Raw genomic sequence first — 21,743 nt, forward strand, 5'->3', positions numbered from 1 at the left:
GAGGAAATGGCAAACATAATCTAGATGGATCTGAGCTTGTTCCGGGGACGCTGCTCTGATCAACCAGTCATCCAGGTAGGTGTAGACATGAATCCCTTCACTCCTTAGACTTGCAGCCACAACCACCATTAGCTTGGTGAAGACCCTCTGGGCGGAGGTCAACCCAAATGGCAGAACTCGAAATGGATAACGAGAGTTGCCTATGGAAAACCACAGGTACTTCCTGTGCTTGTGATGGATTGCCACATGAAAGTAAGCATCCTGAAGGTCTAGAGATACCAACCAGTCCTGAAGCTGGAGGGCCTGAAGGATCTGAGAAAGGGTCACCATCTTGAACTTGTCTTTCCTGAGGAATTTGTTTAATTCTCACAAGTTCAAGATGGGTCTAAATCCTCCATCCTTCTTCGGTATTAGAAAATAAGGAGAAAACCAACCCTTGTTCCTCTCCGCTACAGGTACCGGTGCTATGGCACTTTTCTCTCGCAGGTCTGAAATCTCCTGCATAAGGAGCGGGTCTGGAAGCTTCAAAGAGTTGTTCCCTGGTGGATGACACTGAGGAGTGTTTAGGAACGGCAGGCAGTAACCTTGGGCAACTGTTTCCAATGCCCAAGCATCTGACCTAATAGCCTGCCATTCTGTCAGATATTGAGTTAACCTGTCTCCTACTGGTGTCTTGTGTGGGAAGACCTCAGATGGGTTTAGAAGCGGTTGATGCAGATGCTGAGGGTAAAGCAGCACCTGCTGATGCGGGTTTGGTACTTTTGACCCGTCTATCACGGGTGAATCGTCTCTGGCCCCTTTGAGCTGGCTGCCCTCTGCCTTTTCCGAATGTGGAGTAAAAATTAAAGGGCTTTCCCCTCCAGGACGTACCTGTGGGGCAATTTTGAGTTTGACGGATTGCAGCCCCAAGTGATTTTGCTTCCGCCTTTGAGGTTTGCAATTTCTCCAGGCTGTCATCAGCCTTTTTGCCAAATAGAGAGGTGCCATCAAAGGGCATATTCAGAAGTCTGGCTTGCACATCAGGAGCAAAACCAGACTTCCGCAACCACGCAAATCTGCAGATTGTGGTACTTGCCGCCATGGCTCTGCTGATGCTGTCAGCAGAGTCGATACCTGTTTGGAGGGACTCGCACATAGCGTCCTTCCCATCCTTGATGATGTTCAAGAATGCGTCTCGTTCCTCCCCCTTCTGGGAGACAGTCAGCCGCTGATGAAGAACACTCCCAACGGGTGTGGCTGCATCCAGCTAGCGTGCAAGTGGCATTAATAGACTTAAGTGCCATACTGCATGCTGAAAAGACTTTCTTAGACATGGCATCAAATCTTTTTTCATCTCTGCCTTCTGGTATAGTGGGGTATGCCAATTTACTATTTGATGACGTTGCTGCCTCCACTACTAAACTCTCTGGAGTTGGGTGCTTACTTAAATGTTCAGGGTCTGAGGCGGATACTCAGTACTTAGCAGAGAGCTTTTTATTTACTGCAGGGCTAACTTCAAGTGTCCCCCAATTTGCAGCTATTTTTCTCTGCTCTCTGCAATGCAGCATGAAAAGGGACTTCAGGGTCTTCTTGAGGCCCTTTATCTAGGATGTCAGTAAGATAATATTGCTGGAAAGAGGGTGCAGGTGTTGTCCATCCCATAAAATGCATAATTCTAGCCATAAGGGCTCTGTAAGGCATTTCTGCATGTTCTCCAGGTTCTGCTCTAGCACATTCTGCCTCTGGAGAGGTATCTTTGCCACTGGCATCTTGTAAAGATTCTTGTAGGTTTTTCAATCTATTCTCCTCAGAAATTAGTTCCTCTGGAATGGGTACTGTTGTTCTTTGTAACCCAAAAGGTCTCTCATTGTCAGAGTCCTCCCCTTCCTCATATATAGAGGATAAAGCTCTGAAATAATCAGATCTTGGACAAGGGGTAAAACCCATTTACAGAGAAGGAGCCAAATTAGTGGATACTGCTTGGGAAAAGGTTGTGGTTGTCGATGTAGACGTTACAAGTCTCGAAAAACCCGCAAATAGCGTCAAAAAACTCAAAAAGGCCCTCAATGTACTCGAGAGGACCTGAATCCTACTTGGTGTCGTCGATATTGTCGACGCCACACTCAACGCCTTGGGCGGGACCTTCGACACCTCTGGTGGCGTAGTTGAGGTTTGAGGCCTCGAGGACGTATCCTTCATGGGGGTCGACCACGGCATTGATGACAGCATCGATGACACAGATTTGTGCATCAAAGGTGGCGTCGATGACGCACCTTTACTTTACTCAATGATTTTTTTTTTGTCTTGAGGGTTCATGTCACCTTTGAGGGTTTTTAATCACCGGGTTCAACGACTCAACATTTTTGTTTTTTGGGTCTTTCACCTGGAATATCACCTCTAGGCATCTCTGAGGGGGTAAAGGTCGCGTTCTCGAAAACCCTAAGCATTTTCTTGCGAAATTCCTCCCACTAAGCTGGAGAGCTGTGTTTAGTGGGGCAGGTGACCCTTTCTGGGGAATATGAGGATGAAGAGGAGAGAGATCTATGACGCCTCTTCTTAGAGTGCCTCGATCTCGAAGAGTGGTGGGAACCTCTTCGAGATCTCGATCGGAAATGTTTCTTTTGATAGTGAGGAGATGAATGTCTCGACTCAGCCGAGGACAATTTTGAAGGGGCAGAAGATTTAACTGTCTTACCTCTTTCTAGCTTCCCCCTATGCTCCTTCAAGGCTTTAGCCTTCATAGACATGCAGTCCTCACATTGCGAACACTGGTGCTCTGATCCCAGGCACCACAAACAGATCCTGTGAGGATCCGTTAATGACATCTTTTTACCACAATCTCGACATTTTTTGAAGCCAGAACGTGGCGTCGATGTTTTGGACGAAGATGCCATCGTAGGATATAGTTTATTTTTCTAAGATTTTGAAGATTTTCGATGAGTAGAACCGAGCGTTGCGTCTCTGAGGCTTACGAAGCGCTGAAAAACGGAACTGACCAAAGGACACTGCACAAGACTATTTATACACATGGTGATGTCAGCGCCGATACGGAAGCCTTCGAGGGACACTGACTTGAGGGACGTCGACATGCAGCGCCCTCTACTGTGGAAACAAATTCCGAGGCCAGTAAGCTGGAAATGGATTTATCAAAGATAAGGTATACATGGGAGGACACAATCCATTCGAAAGTGCTATTTTAATGATTAAAATGTCACAAAATGTGGCTAATTTGATTGGCTACCATTACCCTGCAAATTAATTTAAAAAATGATCATACTGGATCGTCAGAGATGATGCAGTTCCCACAGATCCAATGTGGTAAAATAACGGCGACAAATTGAAAGAAACGTTCATACAACACCCCTCTGGTGCATGTTTTGACCACAGCGTGTGTGCGGACATGTACCAGATAAATAGTGTTTTAGAAAAAAGGATCTACAAGTCTGGTCTCTAATCTGCAAATGGTTGACCAGGAACATCGACTTCTGCATATTTTGGCACTAAATTTGCGGATCCAATTTTTTTAAATGTAAAAAGTGCTATTTTAATGATTAAAAACGATCATTTTGATTGTCTGGGTGAGGATCTACAGATATTCATGGATCCCCATGTCACAAAATGTGGGCAATTAGATTGGCTACTATTACCCTGAAAATTAATTTAAAAAAAATGATCATACTGGATCTTCAGAGATGATGCAGTTCCCACAGATGCGTTGTGGTAAAATTGCAGTGACAAACTGAAAGAAATGCTCCTACAGCACCCGTCTGGTGCATGTTTTGACCCAAGGGTGTTTGTGGGCATGGACCAGACAGATAGTGTTTTAGAAAGGAAAAGAAAACTGATTTTTGCCATGGAATCTAAAAGTCTGGTATCTGATCTGCAAATGGCTGACGTATCTCTGAAGTGGCACAGTCAGGACTCCATGAGGTCAGGTACCTCTGGAGGTATAAAACGCCTAAAGTTATAAAAGCCATGCAAATTCAGTCAAAAACCTTTTTGAAGGAACAGCATGGTTTAGTTATGCTTCGAAAAACAGGGGTTTATAATAATTGATGTTCAGTGATAAAAACCTTTGATGCTGATTGCATTATGGTACTGCTGCATTTGGAAACATTATATAAGACTGCCAGTTATATAAAAAAAAATATACAAATCAGTAATGATACTTTGTTAAACCGATTTTGAAGGGGATTGTGTCCTCCGACATATTCCACATCTTTGACAGTAATGATCACAGCTGTGCTGCTTCAGAAAACATTTTCGGCGTAGGCGTCCTGCGTCGATGACATCGATACGCTCCCTTGTGGGCCTCCATCAATGGTCGACATCACCGGATGTGCAAGTGTTGACCCCTGGTACTTGGCTACGCACCCCACTCCGGAGAGGTTGGTGGTGCAGGCGGCTATGGCCACAGCGAAGCAGGCTGCATACCCTACCATCCCTCCTGATAGGGACGACAAGCACTTTGATGGTTGGGTGAAGAAAGTATTTTCCTCTGAGAGTATGGCCTTAAAGGCAGCCAACTCCGTTCGTGCCTTGGCAAGATTCACTTACACTCTGTGGAATTGCGCATCTTTGGTGGCTGAACATATTCCCGAAGGGGAGGAACGGGATGGTTTTCTAGCCCCCATTCAAGATGGCAAGGATGCCATGTGTGAATCCATTCAGTCGGGTCTAGACGTGGCAGACTGTGTCAGCCGGTCCATGGAGGCGAGCACCGTGATGCACAGGTTTTCGTGGTTGCGGAAGTCGGAGTTTGCTCCTGATGTACAGTCCCAGCTTCTCAACATGCCCTTTGATGGTGTCCATCTTTTTGGCAGCAAGGCTGATGAGATCCTTGAGAGGTTGCAGACCTCCAAAGCTGCAGCGATTCCTTGAGCACTGCAGTACGTCAACCTCCGCCTTTTCGTCCTAGGGGACAGCAATGGAAGGGAGGTACCTTTCGATACTACTCTTCCTTTGGTAGATAGAGAGGAGCTGCCAGTCAAAGGGGCCAACGTAGGAGTACCAGAGGTGGAAAACAAGGTACTCGAGGTGCCAAAGCCACTCGGGCAGTGGCCTCTTTGCCCTTAGGCTCGGCTAAAGCTGCGTCTGCTCAGTAATGAGGCCATGTCCCATGGTTTACCGGTTGGGGGAAGACTGGCGCAGCATCTTGTAGAATGGTGTGCCATTACTTCAGATATGTGGGTTCTGGAGATCATAGCCCACGGCATCACGACAATCCACCGGGAAAGCTCTCTTTGAAGCGTCCGGATCCGCTCCTTGCGCAGGAAATCCTATCCCTGCTGGAGAAAAGCACCATAGAACTGGTCCCTGCAGGGGAGAGGAACAAGGGATGGTATTCCCCATATTTTTTGATCCCGAAAAAAGACAGAGGGTTGAGACCCATCATGGACTTGCGTGGTTTGAACAAGCTCCTCAGGAAGGACAAGTTCAAGATGGTTACTCTTTCTCAAGTCCTCCAGGCCCTTCAACTTCAGGATTGATTAGTGTCTCTCGACCTCAAGGATGCTTACTTTCATATGCCGATTCATCCCAAGCACAGGAAGTACCTGAGGTTTGCTGTTGGAGACTCGCATTTTCAGTTTCGGGTCCTGCCATTTGGATTGTCCTCCACCCCGAGGGTCTTCACCAAGCTGATGGTGGTGGTGGCAGCGCATCTCAGGAAAGGGGGCATTCACGTCTACCCCTACCTGGATGATTGGTTGATCAGGGCACGCTCTCCCGAGCAAGTCCTGGATCACCTGCCACTCCCTTCACACGCTGGGATTCTCCCTCAACTTAAAGAAGTCTCATGTGACACCTACCCAGCGGCTCCAGTACATCGGAGCAGTGCTTGACACGTCCCTCAGGCTGTGTTCACCTCCGCAGGTGAGGGCTCATCACATTCTGCAGATGGTAAACAAGTTTCAACGTGCCCAGAGTGTCCCGGCGTTCAAGTTCTTGAGGTTGCTCGGCCTCATGGCATCCTGCGTTTTCCTGATGCCAGAGGCCAGGCTGCAGGTGAGATCTCTGCAGTGGGCTCTCAAGATGCAGTGGTCGCAGTTCTCCGGCAGGCTGTCGGATCCTGTTCAGATTCCGCCCTTGGTCACCCAGGACCTTCTGTGGTGGGCCAACGAAGGAAATCTGTTGAAGGGGGCTCTGTTTTGGAAACCATGGCCGGAGGTGACGATTGTGACGGATGCATCCCTCATGGGGTGGGGAGCTCATGCCAACGAGTTGACGGTCAGCGGCCATTGGTCTCTGTCGGAGTCCAGATTCCACATCAATGTGTTAGAGCTGCAGGCTGTCAGGCAAGCCCTGAAGGCTTTTCTGCCATCTGTGCGGGGGAAGAATGTCCGGATTATGACGGACAAAACAGTGGCCATGCACTACCTCAACAAAAAGGGGGGGGCAGTGTCACTCCCATTGTGCATGGAGGCGATGCAGCTCTGGTTCTGGGCCATCCAGCAGGAAATTTCAATCTCGGCAGTTCATCTGGCCGGAGATGAAAACGCGGCGGCGGACGCTCTGAGCAGGCAGAGCACAGTCTCTCATGAGTGGGAGCTGGCTCAGGAAGCTCTGTTTGAGATCTTCTCCCTTTGGGAAACCCAGCAAGTGGATTTCTTTGCCACCAGTGTCAACCGTAAGTGTGAAGTGTGAAAGATTCTGCTCGCGGGAATTTCCTCCAAGAGGAGCCTTAGGGGACGCATTCGTAGTGGAGTAGTCCTTCCCACTGCTGTACATGTTCCCTGCAGTCCCCGTCATTCCGCAAGTGTTGCAGAGGTTACAGAGGTTCGGTTCCCGGATGATCCTCATTGCTCCAGCATAGGCCAGGAGAGTGTGGTACCTGGACCATCTAGACATGCCCATCTGCCCTCTACATTGTCTTCCCTACCAAGACGATCTTCCCTCACGGGAGGGGGGTCGAGTTCTCCATCCAGAGGTCAAGTCTCTCAGCCTTCATGCTTGGTATCTGAAAGGCTGAGGTATAAGGATTGGGACCGCCCTGAAGACGTGATGGAGGTGTTGCTTTCGGCCAGAAGGCCTGCAACAAAAACTCTGTACCATTGCCGTTGGAGAAAGTTCTGTGACTGGTACAGGGTACAGACTGTGGATTCTTTTCAATGTTCCATTCCTTTGGTTTTGTCTTTTTTGCTTTCCTTAGCCCACAAGGGCCTGCAAAAAGGTACCATTAAGGGTTACCTGGCAGGGCTGTCCATATTTAAGCGCTTGTCTGAGGAATGCTCTTATTTTAAGATCCCTTTAATCTCTCATTTTCTAAAAGGGCTAACTAATGTGTGTCCACCGTCGCCTTTCCAGGTGCCGGAATGGGATTTGAATTTAGTTCTAAAGTTCTTGATGGGAGCTCCGTTTGAGCCCTTGCATTCTTGCTCGCTGAGGCTGTTGGCTTTTAAGACTGTATTTATTGTTGCTTTGTTGGGTACTCCCCCACGCAGAGTGAGTGAGTTGCAGGCACTTTCCGCCAAGCCACCTTTCACAGTGTTCCATAAGGACAGGGTTGTCCTTAGGGGTCGTCCTTCTTTTCTTCCGAAGGTTGTGTTGGAATTTCATTTGAGTCAGAAGGTAATTCTTCTGGTGTTTTATCCTCCTCCGCATCCTGGTAAGAAAGAGGAGAGGCTCCATAGGTTGGATCCTATGAGAGCTTTAAGTTACTATCTCTCATGGATGTCCCGGGTCAGAGTGGACGATCAGCTCTTTGTTGAATATGCTGGAAGGCATTTAGGTCAAGCTGTTTCCAAGCAGACCTTGTCCAAAGGGATCATATTGACGATCTCTGAATGTTACCATTTGGCGGGAAAGGACCCTCCAGTTGGCCTATGGGCTAACTTTACTAGGGGTGTGGCTGCCTTCACTGCTCTGCAGAGGGGTATTCCCATTCGTAATATTTGTGAAGCAGCCACATGGGCCTCTGTCCATACTTTTGTGAGACACTATTCCCTGGACTCCATCCATGGGCAAGATTTGGCCTTTGGTAAGGCAGTCCTCTATTCTGCAGTTTGATGGGGCATTCTAAAAAATTCTAAATTCTTGTCCCACCTCCTTACGTTGGTACTGCTTTGGGAGTCTGTCAAAGATGTGGAATACGTCAGAGGACACAATTCCCTCGAAGAACAAGTTACTTTCTTACCTGGTAACATTCTTTCGATGGGATGTTCCTCCGACGTATTCCACATCGTACCTCCCCCTCTACAGAATTGTTTATGCGATTGCAGCTTACGTTTCTGCAAGGCTTTCTGCAGTCATACTGGCAGGTTGTTCGTGCCCCACGTTCTGGGAAAAACTACAACTGAGGCTACGGGCGTCGGGAGTCCTAGATATAACATCCGGTGATGTCGACCATCGACGGAGGCCCGCGAGGGAGCGTATCGACATCATCGACACAAGACGCCTACGCAAAAAAAGTTTTCTGAAGCAGCATAGCTGTGGTAATTTCTGTCAAAGATGTGGAACATCCCATCGAAAGAAGGTTACCAGGTAAGAAAGTAACTTGTTCTTCTGGTTAAGCATGTGATTTAAAAACCATGCAAAATCAGTGGTGCACATTTGTTAAAGGGATGTTGTGGTTGGGGACTAAAATCTAAAAAACATTGAAATATGCCAGTTATGTGAACCTACTTGTGCCTCTAACATGCACTGCTCACACGACACAGATGACATCATTAATAGCATAACTGATGACATGATGAGATCAGCAAACTGTAGAGTCTAGACATCCTGACAAAGTGTGTACTAGGGGTTGTGGTCAGGCTATGACAAACACCATGTACAGGGTGACCGGTAGGCCTCTCATGCACTCAGCCATGCTTCCCAAAATGTAATTTATCGTAACAAAAACCAACAAAGTTTTTTGAGGAATATAGCATTGTTATACTACATGACCATAGGACATAGCTGCAGCATATAGCATGGAGGTCGCACATGCCCCATATGGTGTACTTGGGCTTTAGGATTAAACGTCCTGGCCTATCAGAGCATTTAGCAGAAGGCTGCACTTGGTGTCAAGGCCTATATATAAATAAAACACTAGGCATGTGTGTGTGGATGTAGAGAGCATACTTAAATAAGTGGTGTATATTAAACGGATGCATGGTCTCATAACACCTGGTATGACCTTAGTATGATTCTAGGATTAATATTGGTCATCATACATATTAGGAATATATAGGATATAATCTGTGTACCACCTAAGGACCCTCACAAGAACCTTCTGCTTAGCTGATGTAGCCTGATGGCCAAAAACGGGAACTAAACTGTGCCAGGCCAAACAGCCCACATGCAACTAGGTCTGCATGTGATTCTCCATCGGCAGGTAATGTAAATATAAATGTCTTGGAATAACCATGGGAGCAGGTTGAAATAATGCACTTTAACCACTAAATGACACCGTGGTTGAAAGTAGAAACTTTGATAGTCATGTGATGCAAAGTAAAAACTGACCGAATAGGCTTCATCAGTGTTAACTACCTTTGAGACAGCAAGTTTGTTCATATAACACTGGGCAACCTCCTTTCTCAGTGCTTCTACCTCCTCCAACAGATGTGTGTACAGTATTAGCTCCTTGTGTGTTACCTGTCCCTCTAGAATCCCACCTTTCAATTATTGAAGCATAAATTCCACCAAAGAACGCAAACCTCATGAACGCTGTAGATGGTATTCAGGTGAGTATTCTAGTGTGGCCATGAATTATCGTGGTTATGTAAAAGCGTACAGGGGACTATTAGTAGACTCCTGATACACAGGCAAGAGGAACTGGGCCATGGAAATCCCTGCACCAAGAAGGGAAGACCAAGGCATAGAGCAAAGTTCAACTGTCTTTATTACGCATTCAAATGACAGGGATTGCAGCATGAAAAACTTAACATTCTCCACGATCACCTTCAGTGTCTAGGCGTTTGTTAGCTAGTTTTTACTACTAATGACGTCACAGATGCAGTTACGTCCCAACAAACCTAATGTGGACCAGGATAGGTAAGTAAGGTGAGTTAGGTACATTTTTCTGTAGTTGTTAGATCACTCATTGGGTAACCATATCTGGTGGCTCCTCCTGAGACCACCTCCAGAAGTATCAAATAGAAAGTTACAGGTTAGTGAAAGGTGGTTGTCCGGTGCAACGTTGTATAATCTAATCAGAGTAAGTGAATAGGGATTGTCCAGACAGGGTCTTCTCAGCCTTGGAGTCTTGGACAGGTACCAGGCCAAGTGCAATACTCAAGGTAGTGGGAACGACTCCGAAGATACTGGCTGTCCCCAATAAGTTACCTTCCCCGATCTCTTGTGCCCTGAGACAGAACATTTGTCTTTGAACCTATGTTACATTTGTATCTCCCTGTATTCAGTCCAGTGGGAACAGCAATCTCTACGTAGCTCGAATGAATAGGCATTGTCCACCATGTTCAGGTCACGTGTGTAAGGAGAATGAAACGGCTCTCTTCTGTTTGTAATTATGAAAATGTTCTGCTTTGGCTTCTTGCAGGTGCCCTATTGTCTCTGCTTATCTGGAAACGTCCCTTCCCTCTGTGTCCTTGGCCATTGGTGCACAGCAACTGCGCTGGAAGCCTGTTCTGTCAGCTTCAGCTGGATCTGTCCATCAGCTTTCTCTGCTTTCTCTCGAGTTGTCAAAGCCTCTCTTGTTCACTCCAATGTGCATATGCCGTCCATCTTTATATGCATGGCCTTCCCTGTTAGTTGCATCGAGCTTCAGCAAGCTGTCCATATGTATTCTATGCGTCTTGCGGTTTTATGCTTAGCAAAATGTGTGTGTCAGTCCTCGATGTAAGTCATAAGCATTTGCTTCATGTCTGTCAGTGATAAACTAAAACGTATGCATAACTTTGTGCAGGAATGCATATGTTCTTCATGTATAACACATCTATGTCATGATGTCAGTCATGTTGTCATCATCTCCATGTGGCTGCAGTCAGTCGACTTGCTCTATAGAGTGCAGGGTCGTCTCTTTTGTGACGTTGGCAGGATATGCTCTGAATGGATGTCTGAGTGAATAGTGTCTCTCACACCTGCAATACATCATCAATGAAGGGGAGGGGGGGCACAAGTGATGTACATCTCTTGTTTCTCTATCAACGGGCTGAAAGCGGGATAGGTGCAACAAGGGCCAAGCATTCCATGAAGTTCTCAAGTGTAAAGAGGGGCATTGGGCACGCTTAGCCAAGTGATGTTATGATGGTTGACAGTTATTTCTCCTTTACCCACCACAGTCTTATGCAAAATCGGACCCGCATCATCAGAATTCAGTTTCCTTCTGACCCTGAAGGATCCTTGCCCTTGAGTTTTTGAATTTCTTCAGCTGTGTTCATTTCTTGTCCTGCACTGCTGTAGTCCCCTCCACTGGGTTCCCTCAGGCCATGCTAATACATCTTTAATAATCACTGGCGTTGTTGGGTCTGTGCTGCCTTTGTATGATAATTGTTTTCCTTCATGCTTGGTTTCTTTGCTGCTGTCCCTTCCCCATTTAGTGAGTTGCTATCGGGCTGTCTTTGGGGGTTGGTTGGACATAATTAGTTTTTTTAAGCAGGCATTAGAATGCATATTCATTTTCACTGGGGACATTGCTACAGTGGTGCGCCATTAGATAATGTGATCATTTGTGATAACTCGCGACCCTATATGATGAGATTGTGAGATGCTATGGTCTCCTGTCAGCCCTTTGATTGCCTATTTGTAATGTTGCTTGTTTTTCTTTTTTCCTAATTATAAAACATATTACTAAAATGGTTAGGGTTGTTGCAGATGATAAATGGCCACATTACGGCATCTTGAGATATAATTGTTTCGGCCTCCTTCCCTTCTTATTTGCCTTCCATGAGTGATTGCAATGGAACAGAACTATCTGTAAGTGCATTCAGCTTCTCTTGAGATGTGTTGCTCCCGTTACACTACCTAAAAGTATGCATCCCTCTTTCAAAGCATTATAGCGCACCTCAGAGAGCTAAAACGAGGGGATATACAACGAGGTGGTGGGCCTACCCTGCAGGTAATGGTCCAAAGTCCAAGTTAAGGGCCCAAGCCAAGAGAGGGTTCCTTAACGCTGGTGGCGGTGCTGTTACTGGCAAGTTCAACCTGCCGCCTAGGTGCATATTGCCATCAGCAACTGTGAGTAACACACGGGGTCCTGGATGGAATTAGATGGAGAAAAATATATACTTAACTTTAGTTGGTTCTGCGACGCTAACTGTGGGAGGAGTCCATTTTAACTGTTGATTACATCATAAACACAGAAAAAAGACTCCCTCTCCCACAGACCACATCGGCTGATTGAAGGTAAGTATGTTGTTTTTTTTTTAAATACAATTCTCTTGAGCACCCACGTGTATTTACTCGCAGGCACTAAAGGTGCCATGGGGAAGGTGGGGAGAAAAAAGTAGGCACAGGGCACGCATTCGTGGGGGAGCTCGAAATGCAGACTTATACCCAGTGCTTAATAAGAAAATAAGCGCCAAGGCCCAAATATTTTCTTGCATGGCGGGAGGGACAGCTCCCCTGTCTACCATTGACAGCACCCACTGTTTCTCCATACAGTGTCACCTGGCTGCTACACACAGCGTCAACATATTTGAGGTTAAATCTCCAACTCCCACTAGTTCATTGAGGGTGAAATCATATTAGTTGTGCCTTGAAATAAAATAAATGTTTAAAGTGTTTTTTTTTTAAAACACATCATCGTTAACATTTTGCTCTAATCCTATCAGTGCCAAAAAGATCATGTTAACATCTAACCAGAGGAGAAAATAGCAAAAATACTTTCCTCCTATGGTAAATTGTTGGATAAATGTAAGAACAATCTTGAATAAACTGATAAATTGCCTGTCAAACACTGCAGCAAGATTGTCTTGCTTATGTTGGCACTCATGACTGGCTCTCCTGTTTGATAGGGGTGTTTTCGTTGGCTTTGCCCCTTTGTTGGGCCTGTTGGCTGGTGACTGTCCTGTTGTTTGTTCTCAACCCACCCTGCTGGTTATTACACTAGAGAACGTGCAGCATTGTCTTGCAGGCTGAGTGGAGCAGTGTGTGGACATGACCAGCATCAGTGCCCAAGATTGTCAGCTTCATGAAAATGGACATAATTGTCCATCCCTGCCAACCTGGGTCCTCAGGTTTATGAATAACAATGTGCCAGCCCAGGATGTAGAGACCCTGGCGAGTGCACACAGTCGTTGAATTCCATGTTACTATCACTGACTGACAGTAAAAATAATAAAGTTGCCAAAACACAACAGCATTATCAGCTGGCCTTAAATATAAGTTCCGGGGCTCCGAAATCAGTGCAGGGGCTGAGCTCTGGCAAGCCCCCCCCCACCACACAAATGAAGCACTGCTCATACCAGATTGTAAAGCCTGCGCTCCAAGCTCTCATATTGGCTAGCGGATCCACCCAGGGTAATAGTTATCATTATATCCCCTCATGAAACGAGGGGGGAGGCCATAAATAGCCTGTTTAGCCAGAGGTGGCAAGGCCAATTTGGATCTCCCGCCAATGGATAATAGAATGCTCCCTTAATACTATTTCTAAATGTCTCATTATATGGGGCTGCAACTCCCTTACCATAACTTGAACCCTACACAGGAATTCTTTATGTAGCTGAGTTCCACTTTTTAGCATAGTGTTTGCTACTAAACGTCTAATAAAGGAACACTTGATGCACAATGCTTTAGCACTCTTGGACACCTGGGTTTGCTCAGCCAATCAGGTTGGAGAATTACAAGCAAATACTGGCATGGGCGGCACCAGGCTTGTGGGGGAGAGGGTTGGTATTCAAAGCACAGGTTAAAGGGGTCTCACAGCCACACAGGACCTGATTGAATTATCGCAAAGCGGGGGGGGGGGGTGGGGAGGGCAGGTGGGGGTGTCAAGCTCTCTGGGCACCTTCATAGCTATGAAAAGGTGTTCACCGCTCCAGTCACAGTAGGGGCGGGGTCGGCAGCCTTACTATGTCTTTGTTTTTGACACTCAGTAAACAGCCAAAGGCAGGTAGCAGTGCTTGTGTACTGTTGGTGTTCAGTGTTGAATTGAGAATTTGAGCAGCTGAAAGCCAAAACCTCAATTAGCGCCCAGTTTCTCTATCAAACTGCTGGCTTTTAAAGGAAAGAAAACAAGAACAATTATGCTGAATAACTACTTAGAACGTTTGAGCCCTTAACCTCTGTTCCATTTAATGTGACTGTGCCTTTTAATAGCATCATAAAGCTGCATGCAGGTGTCAATGACTAGCAAACAGTATATATAGAACAGACTGATTAGACTGTGCCTTTAAGTCTACAAATCTAACACAGATTACAAAACTTATACTTTCCATCCTGCCTCACCACATGACTTGGCACCTCTGGTTGCATCAGAGAAAAGTGGGAACCACGGCTGTTTCTTGGATTTCTGTGCATGGCCATGTGCAGCATAAGATGTGCATGCCACATAATATGCACTGACAATACTAGAAGTGTCATCACAGAAAATGAAATCAATGGGAGTAAACCCAGTCTTAGATACTCCAGAGTGTCAAGAGACGTCACATCGCAAAAAGTTCAATGAGAACTCCAAGAGACACATAATTGTTATCAAAAATATAGACACTATTATTATTTCATAAAGAGCAACACTAGTATAGACCAGTAAAACCATGGTAAAAGCTGTCCTTTTGGGATTCACAATTTTGCCAGTTAATGATTTGCCCAGGATCACACACTTTGGCTAAGTGGTGAAGCCAGGATTTGAGTCCAGTCTACAATTTAGGCACTTGACCACACATTTCCCCAGCTCTGGTTGGTGTAGGTAGCTTCTGAATTGGAGTGAAAAATGCATCCAATGGGCCAAAGGAAGTTGAAATAGTTATTCATTCTCCTCCTCACGGAGGAAGGGGATGAGGCACTCACAAGTGCAAAGTGTGAGCTGGCCCTATGCACTGTCACGTGTCACGTTTCACGTTGTGATATTAGGCCAGTTAGCCTCGTTATGTGGGAGGGACCTAATTGGGGTGTGGGAGGAAAGGGGGAAGTGATGAGCGAGGATGGGAAGTCCTCAGTTGTATGCATAGCTCTCAACCATTTGTGTTGCAAAGGCGGGTGAAATCACCCGATTTTGTTTTCGGCGGGTGAGACGCCCATTGGAATGAATGGAAGTGCAGGAGGCTTGGCGGGTGAGTCAGCCCTTTACAAGGCGGGTGACACCCACCAAAAGCATGTGAGTTGAGAGCTATGGTTGTATGTTAAAAAATGCGTGTGAACAGTCACACGTCTCCGACCTCTCTTATTTGTGCCCAACCCGTGTTATAGGTGGCGGGCCTGAAATTAATGTGAGAGAAGTGAACGCTGCACTTCTACATTGGCGATGAAGGGTAATGCACCGGTGCGTGCAGGAAGACTCAGTGGGATGCCCCGTGCCGCGAACATCAACACGCATCGGCACGGGGCCCAGGCGGTGGCGGTTATCGCAGGCAGGTCAGCCTGATGTGGTGGCAGTATGGAAGCTGCCCCCATCCTTTGAAGGGCTGGTACGCCCAGGGCGTGGCAGTAAGTCCTACTGTACTGGCAACTGCTGTTTCATCTGCTGGGGGGAGGACAAGGATCCGGGCCGCAATGTTGAGTGCAGTCAACCACAGAGCATTTGGAAGTGCAAATCAGTTCAGCGACATAGACTAACCACCCTGTAAATAACGGGTCCTGGTTTTCCTGAGGCAAACCTAGAGCATGGAGAGGCCCGCCAGGAGGGGCCACGAGGGGCCCTGTTTTGGCAACTGACTGCAGCACTGGGAGGCGGGGGCACCGAGACATCTGCTCGGATCCCCCTGGCCACCCATAAAGTAAAAGGCACAGGTGAAAGGTGACTCACAGCCACTCAGGGCCTGGATACTGTCCAGTCAAGTCAGAAGAAGGCATCCTGGCCACTGAATCATCGTGCCCCTCGATGGTACATATTAAGACCATCCCTTGGTAGGACCCAGTGGCATTTGACCTGATGGACATGATCCAACTGGGCGTGCAGTGCACCCGGTGATCAAAAGACTTCAAGCTATACATAAGGGCGATGGGGTTCATGTATGATGAGAGAAAGAAGAATCTGCTGACCCTGGCAGTAGGGGCAACAGTACTGGCCGTCCTGTATGAGCTGGTGGCTGAAGAGAAGGCAACCGTTCAAGAAATTCAAGATGCTATGTTGGCCAATGTTGACTATGAACATCACATATTCCACACAACAACTCGAGGTGGGGGAGACTCTCGACAACTTCATCATGATGCTATGAATCCACATGAATTGTGCTTTTCACAGCTACTCCAATAAGAAGGCGATCAGATCCCAGGTAAGTTCAAGGTGCAAATCCTCAGAATTCTGAAAGAAACGCCTACAAAAATAGAGGTCACTAGACAAAATACTAGCTATGGCCAGATCAGTCTCTGTCATCTCCCTACAAGTCCTCAACATGGGGAAATTGAAGATAATCCCAACAACCAAGGAACAGGAGTACATCCAGAAACTATCACCCATGCAAGGGGAGGGAGCATGGAGGACAGGCATAATGTGCTACCGATGTGGGTATGAATACCCACATGAAGGCACATGCACTTCCCTGGGACAGAAATGAGCAGGATGTGGGGTGGACACCACGTTTGTGTTGTGTGCAAGAACGCCCCACAAACCTTAACACATGCCTCCTCGCTGACCAGTGGCAGACAACATGTGAAATACCAAGGGAAGGAACGCAGAAGCACCCTTGACCCCAGAAGACCCAAGCCGATGGAGGGAGACTACGACAAATATAATTAAAGGAAATTGCACGCCGTCCATGGCAAAACCTCTAGTAAGTAGCGACGGGCTCCCAGTCAGAAAGTGAGTCATCAGGCTCCCCCCACCGATCAATGGAAAAGAGGCTATGAATAACGAATCGACTAAAGAACACAGCCCCACACTAACTCTACAAGTCCAAAATACACCCACGGAATTTTTCATTGACATAGGAGCGACCATGAACATTATGAGCGAAGAGACATACAACTGACTTCCACAACCCCCAAAGCTAAAGCCATTGATGGTGGACATATACCCATATGGATCCAACACCCCACCCCCCTACAAGGGCATGTTCACAACCGTCTGTGTGCACAAATCACACACAGCTCACATCCAACTGCATGTATTCTCAAGGCAACCAATAGTGGATGCATCATTAGTTTTAAAATGGCTTTGGACAGGGGTCTGGTACATATTCCATACTGCTTCATGGCAAGCGCTTTGAAACACATTGTGTATAGGCGCCATATAAATAAACTGTCATATCATATATCGGACAAGTACATGATGTAGTCCAGACATTCCCAAATCTTTTCAAGGGCCTGGGGAAACTGAAGAACTGCAAAGTACATTGACCCCACATTCAAACCGTTTGCCCAGCAATATAGAGGAATTCTGATTAATATACAGAAGCAAATGGAGGAGGAGATCCGCTGTCTACTGGACCTCAACATCATTGAGTGGGCGAGCGGTCCCACACCTTGGGCTTCCACCATTGTGCCAGTGCCAAAACAAATCAGTGGAGGGGTCCATCCGCATGTGTGTGGACATACGCAGACCGAACAAGGCCATCCAACTGGAAAGACACCAGGCCCCCAGTATCACTGAAATGATCCACCTCCTAAATTGTGCCACAGTATTCTCCAACAAGAATTCTATTGTATTCACTGTATTCTTAGCAAGGGATATCACCAATTGGAATTGGCTCCTGAATCCCATTACATTACCACTTTTGTCAGACACTTGGGTTCATTTTGCTATAAAAGACTCAATTTTGGTATATCATCTGTGGTGGAAATATTTCAGGAACAAATACATCAAATTATTAAACATATACCAAATTGCTTGAACTATTGTGATGATAGTCTTGTTTTTTGCAAAACCATAAGTGAGCATGACGACACTCTACATTGAGTCTGTTTGGTTGTAGAAGCAGAAAGAGTAACGCTAAACAAAGATAAATGTGAGTTTCGGAAACACACACTGAAATTCTTTGGGCACATATTGTCGAAGCACGGGATGAGACCGTATCTAGAGAAAGTGGCGGCTTGGACTGAGACCTCCAGACCAAACACAGTCTTCGACCTAATTTAATTCCTGGATCTAGTCAGTTACTGTTCCAGATATCTGTAAAGTTACACCGCCATCAGCGCACTACTATGGGGACTCACCAGGGAGGGTCAGGAATGAATCTGGTTGCCGGAATGCCAGACCAGCTTTGAGTCCATACATTCAAGGATTGAATCAGGAGCAGGCATGGCCTACTTTAGCTCCTCGCAGGACACAGAGGTGAAAGTGGATGCCAGCCCTGTTGGGCTTGGCATCATTCTGTCACAATTTGATCCACGAACACCTCACACCAAACAGGTGTTTGCTTATGCAAGCATCAGTCTTACTGACACAGAGTAAATATATTTGCAGGCTGAGAAGGAGCGCCTGGCGGTGGTCTGGGCTTGCAAATACTTCCACCTCTTTCTGTATGGCAAAGCTTTTACAATCATTGCAGACCACCAGGCTGCCTCACAATCTATGGTAACCTAAAGGCGAGAATGCATCCACAAATTGCATGGTGGGGTCTTCTTCTACAGGACTATACATTTACATTCCATCACAGGCCCAGGAAGGACAAAAATCCAGTGGAACTACTTACCGTGCCATCCAAGGGAGGCCAGCCGGCATGAACACTCCATAGTGGAGGAATACCTAAACTATGTCATCCACCAGATTAAACCTTTCCCGATCGCATGGACGACACTCCAGTGGGAGGCAGATCCAGCACTCGTAATTGTAGCTTGGTGCCTTCAGACAGGAAGGATGAAACATGCCAAAGACATGGCAAAGCACATTGATCAGGTCACCCAAGATGAGATGATGAGTTTTGCCTCGTTGAAGAAAAACTTAACGTCACTGAGGACCATATTATACTAAAGAGCTGCAAGGTTGTGTTACACAGGTCACTATGCCAAAGAGTCTTTGATCTCGATCATGGGGGCCACAGAGGGATAGCATCTACCAAGAAACTGCTATGCCTGAAAGTTTGGTTTCCTCAGCTGGACTGCACAGTTGAGGAAACGCCACAGAAATGAGCCATTTGCAATATAACGGCCCCGGCACCAAACCCTCCTACTTATGTCTCGCCTACCCATTGGCATCTGAAAAGAACTGGTGTTTAACTTTTTCAGGCCCTTGAGAGACAGTTCCAAAGTGGTGGTAATATTTGACGGATATTCAAGATTCCCAGAAGTACAAATCGTATGCTCCACCACTGCCACAGCCGTCATCCTAGTTTTAGACTGCATCCTCATTGCTTACGGCATCCCAAAGATCATTGAATCGGACAACGGGCTGCCCTTCATGAGCCATGATTTTGGAAATTTTGCAGACTACAAGCACCGTAAGATAATCCCCCCTCTTTCAGCCAGCCAATGGCATGGTTGAACCCTTCATGTCCAGCATTAAAATGATCTTACTGGTAGCACATGTCATGGGCAAGCCGTTCTAACGGGTGCTGTAACAGTTTCTGAGGGAGTACCAACACACTCTTCATTGCTTTATGGGTGAGTGCCCGGCTGATCTCACATTTGGTCGTCAAGTGAGGACACGGCTCCCACACAGTCCAGAGGAGGGGGAGTTATGCCCCAAAGATCCTGACAGTCGGTCACGGGACTCTCTGCAAAACAGACAATGAAAGATGCTGCTGAGTCCCAGAGAGGTGCCAAGGATACACCACTGGAGAGAGGAGATCAATTGTTGGTGAAGCGGGTGAAACAAAGAAAGGAAGCCTACACGTTCGCACCAAAGACCCTCATGCTTAGACAAAGAAATGGCGATGGTGAGGGGTGGACCATCACACAAGACGTTTCTTATTTCAAGAAATTCGGTGGAGAAACTCGGAGGACATGATGAGGAAGAAGAAGCTCACTGGGATTCGGATGAGTCATGAGTCATATCTGGGTGACAGTGAGGCATCGGAGGAAGAATGGGACCGAATCAAGGGATCCGCACCTTTCACACCAAGAACAAGTCCGGATTGTCAGACTGCAGGACGCCCTGTTAAGGTCAAAATAAAAGCCCATGAGACCGAAGAAATGCACTGGATCACTCTTCATGTTAAAAAATATCTGCACATGTCCTGTTGGCATATGAGGCCCATTGGCCTCGTTTTGTGGGTGGGACTTAGTTGGGGTGTGGGGTGTAAAGGGGAAGTGACGAGTGAGGAAAGGAAGCCCTCATTTGTAAGTTAATATATGCATGTGAACAGTCTCACGTCTCTGACCTCTCTTATTTGTGCCCGACCTGTGTTGTAGTTTAGTTTCTTTATTTATACCGCGCGCCGAACCTCGAGGCAAGTGGGCGCCGAAGACTTAGAGCAGTTTACAACAGAATATAAACATACAAGATAATAACAGAAAGTGCAATTGACCGGGTTACATGGTGGTCGAGAGGCAGACATAGGATAAGAGTACAGTGATTGGTATGTCAGACAATGGTAGAGTTCTTGTTGGCAGGCCAGGACTTGGTTTTTGCTCTGAAGGTCCAAAAGGATGGTTATTCTCTAAGGTTCAAAGGTACAGTGTTACACTGTTTGGTGGCTAGGACCGGGAAGCTGGAGCCACCTGCTTTTTTTGGGGAGAATTTGGGGATGGAAAGCCAGTGAGAGTACATTGTTCTGGCTGGTCTGGTCAGGTGGGTTTGTTGAACTTGTCTGCAAAGTATTTGGGGGCGTCATTAGAGAGGCATTTGTGGACGATGATGAGAGATCTGAGGGTAATTCTGGATATGTGTGAGTGCCGCTGGATACTCAGAGCAGCTCTGAGGGCATTGTTCTGCAGCACCTGCAGTTTGTTCAAATTGCGTTCTAAGGTGCCAAGAACGAGAGTATTGCAGTAGTCAATTTCTGAGGGCACTAGCGCTCTGGCTAGTTTATTGCAACTGGAGGGAAAGAGGAAGACTTTGCAGGCATTGATGAGCTTATTTGTATAATCTGTAGAAGAGGCTGTGGCGTTCACCTGTTTTTTGAGCAAGAGTGTGAAATCTAGATAAACCCTGAGGGTTTCATTTTCTTCAGCCACAGTGATTAGGTTACCGTCTATGTGGATAGAAGCGTAACCGGGGTCCAGTTTGTTTAGCCATGGCTGGGAGCCGACGAGAAGGAGCTCAGTTTTCTCATTGTTGAGGAATAAGCCGTGTTTTGCCATCCAGGCTTGGATCTCCAGGTACAGGTTGCTGATCCGTATGGAGCCCTCTTCATAGCAACCTGGCAGGGTGATGTGAACCTGGGTATCGTCAGCATAATTTGTGTATGTGACACCCAGGTTATCAAGGCAGTCGAACAATAGCTTAGTGAAGATATTTTATTAGGTCGGTGAGACACACAAACCTTGTGGGATTCCTCAGAAGATGGGGATGGGGTGGGATGAAGCCCCAGGTGAGAAGACCCATGTGGTTCGGTTGACTAGGAAGGATTAGACCCAGGCAGTCGCCTGGCTGGAGAAAGAAGCTGAGGCCGTCAGATGTTCCGTGAGGATGTGATAGTCGACAAGGTCAAAGGCTGGAAAGAGGTCCAGCAGCAGGAGAATGGCTAGATTGCCCTTGTCCTTCTCCTCGTCCATCTGGATTTCTAAGTCCAGAAGGGCTGTCTCTGTTCTGTGCGTTGGTCTGAAGCCAGATTGTCTAAGGCCCAAAAGGTTGTTCTCTTCCAGGTGCTTCTGCATTTGCAGGTAGGCCACTCTTTCTAAGATCT

General features: G+C 46.8%; 1 protein-coding gene across 1 annotated transcript in view; it reads left to right on the forward strand.

Annotated features, from left to right (window-relative positions):
* LINGO1 (leucine rich repeat and Ig domain containing 1) overlaps nucleotides 1-21,743 on the forward strand; it is a 6,683,609-nt gene that overhangs the window by 1,078,292 nt on the left and 5,583,574 nt on the right. The window lies entirely within an intron of this gene.

This window comes from Ambystoma mexicanum, chromosome 11, assembly GCF_040938575.1.
Source record: "Ambystoma mexicanum isolate Mex_15411 chromosome 11, UKY_AmexF1_1, whole genome shotgun sequence".
NCBI classification, from domain to species: Eukaryota; Metazoa; Chordata; class Amphibia; order Caudata; family Ambystomatidae; genus Ambystoma; species Ambystoma mexicanum.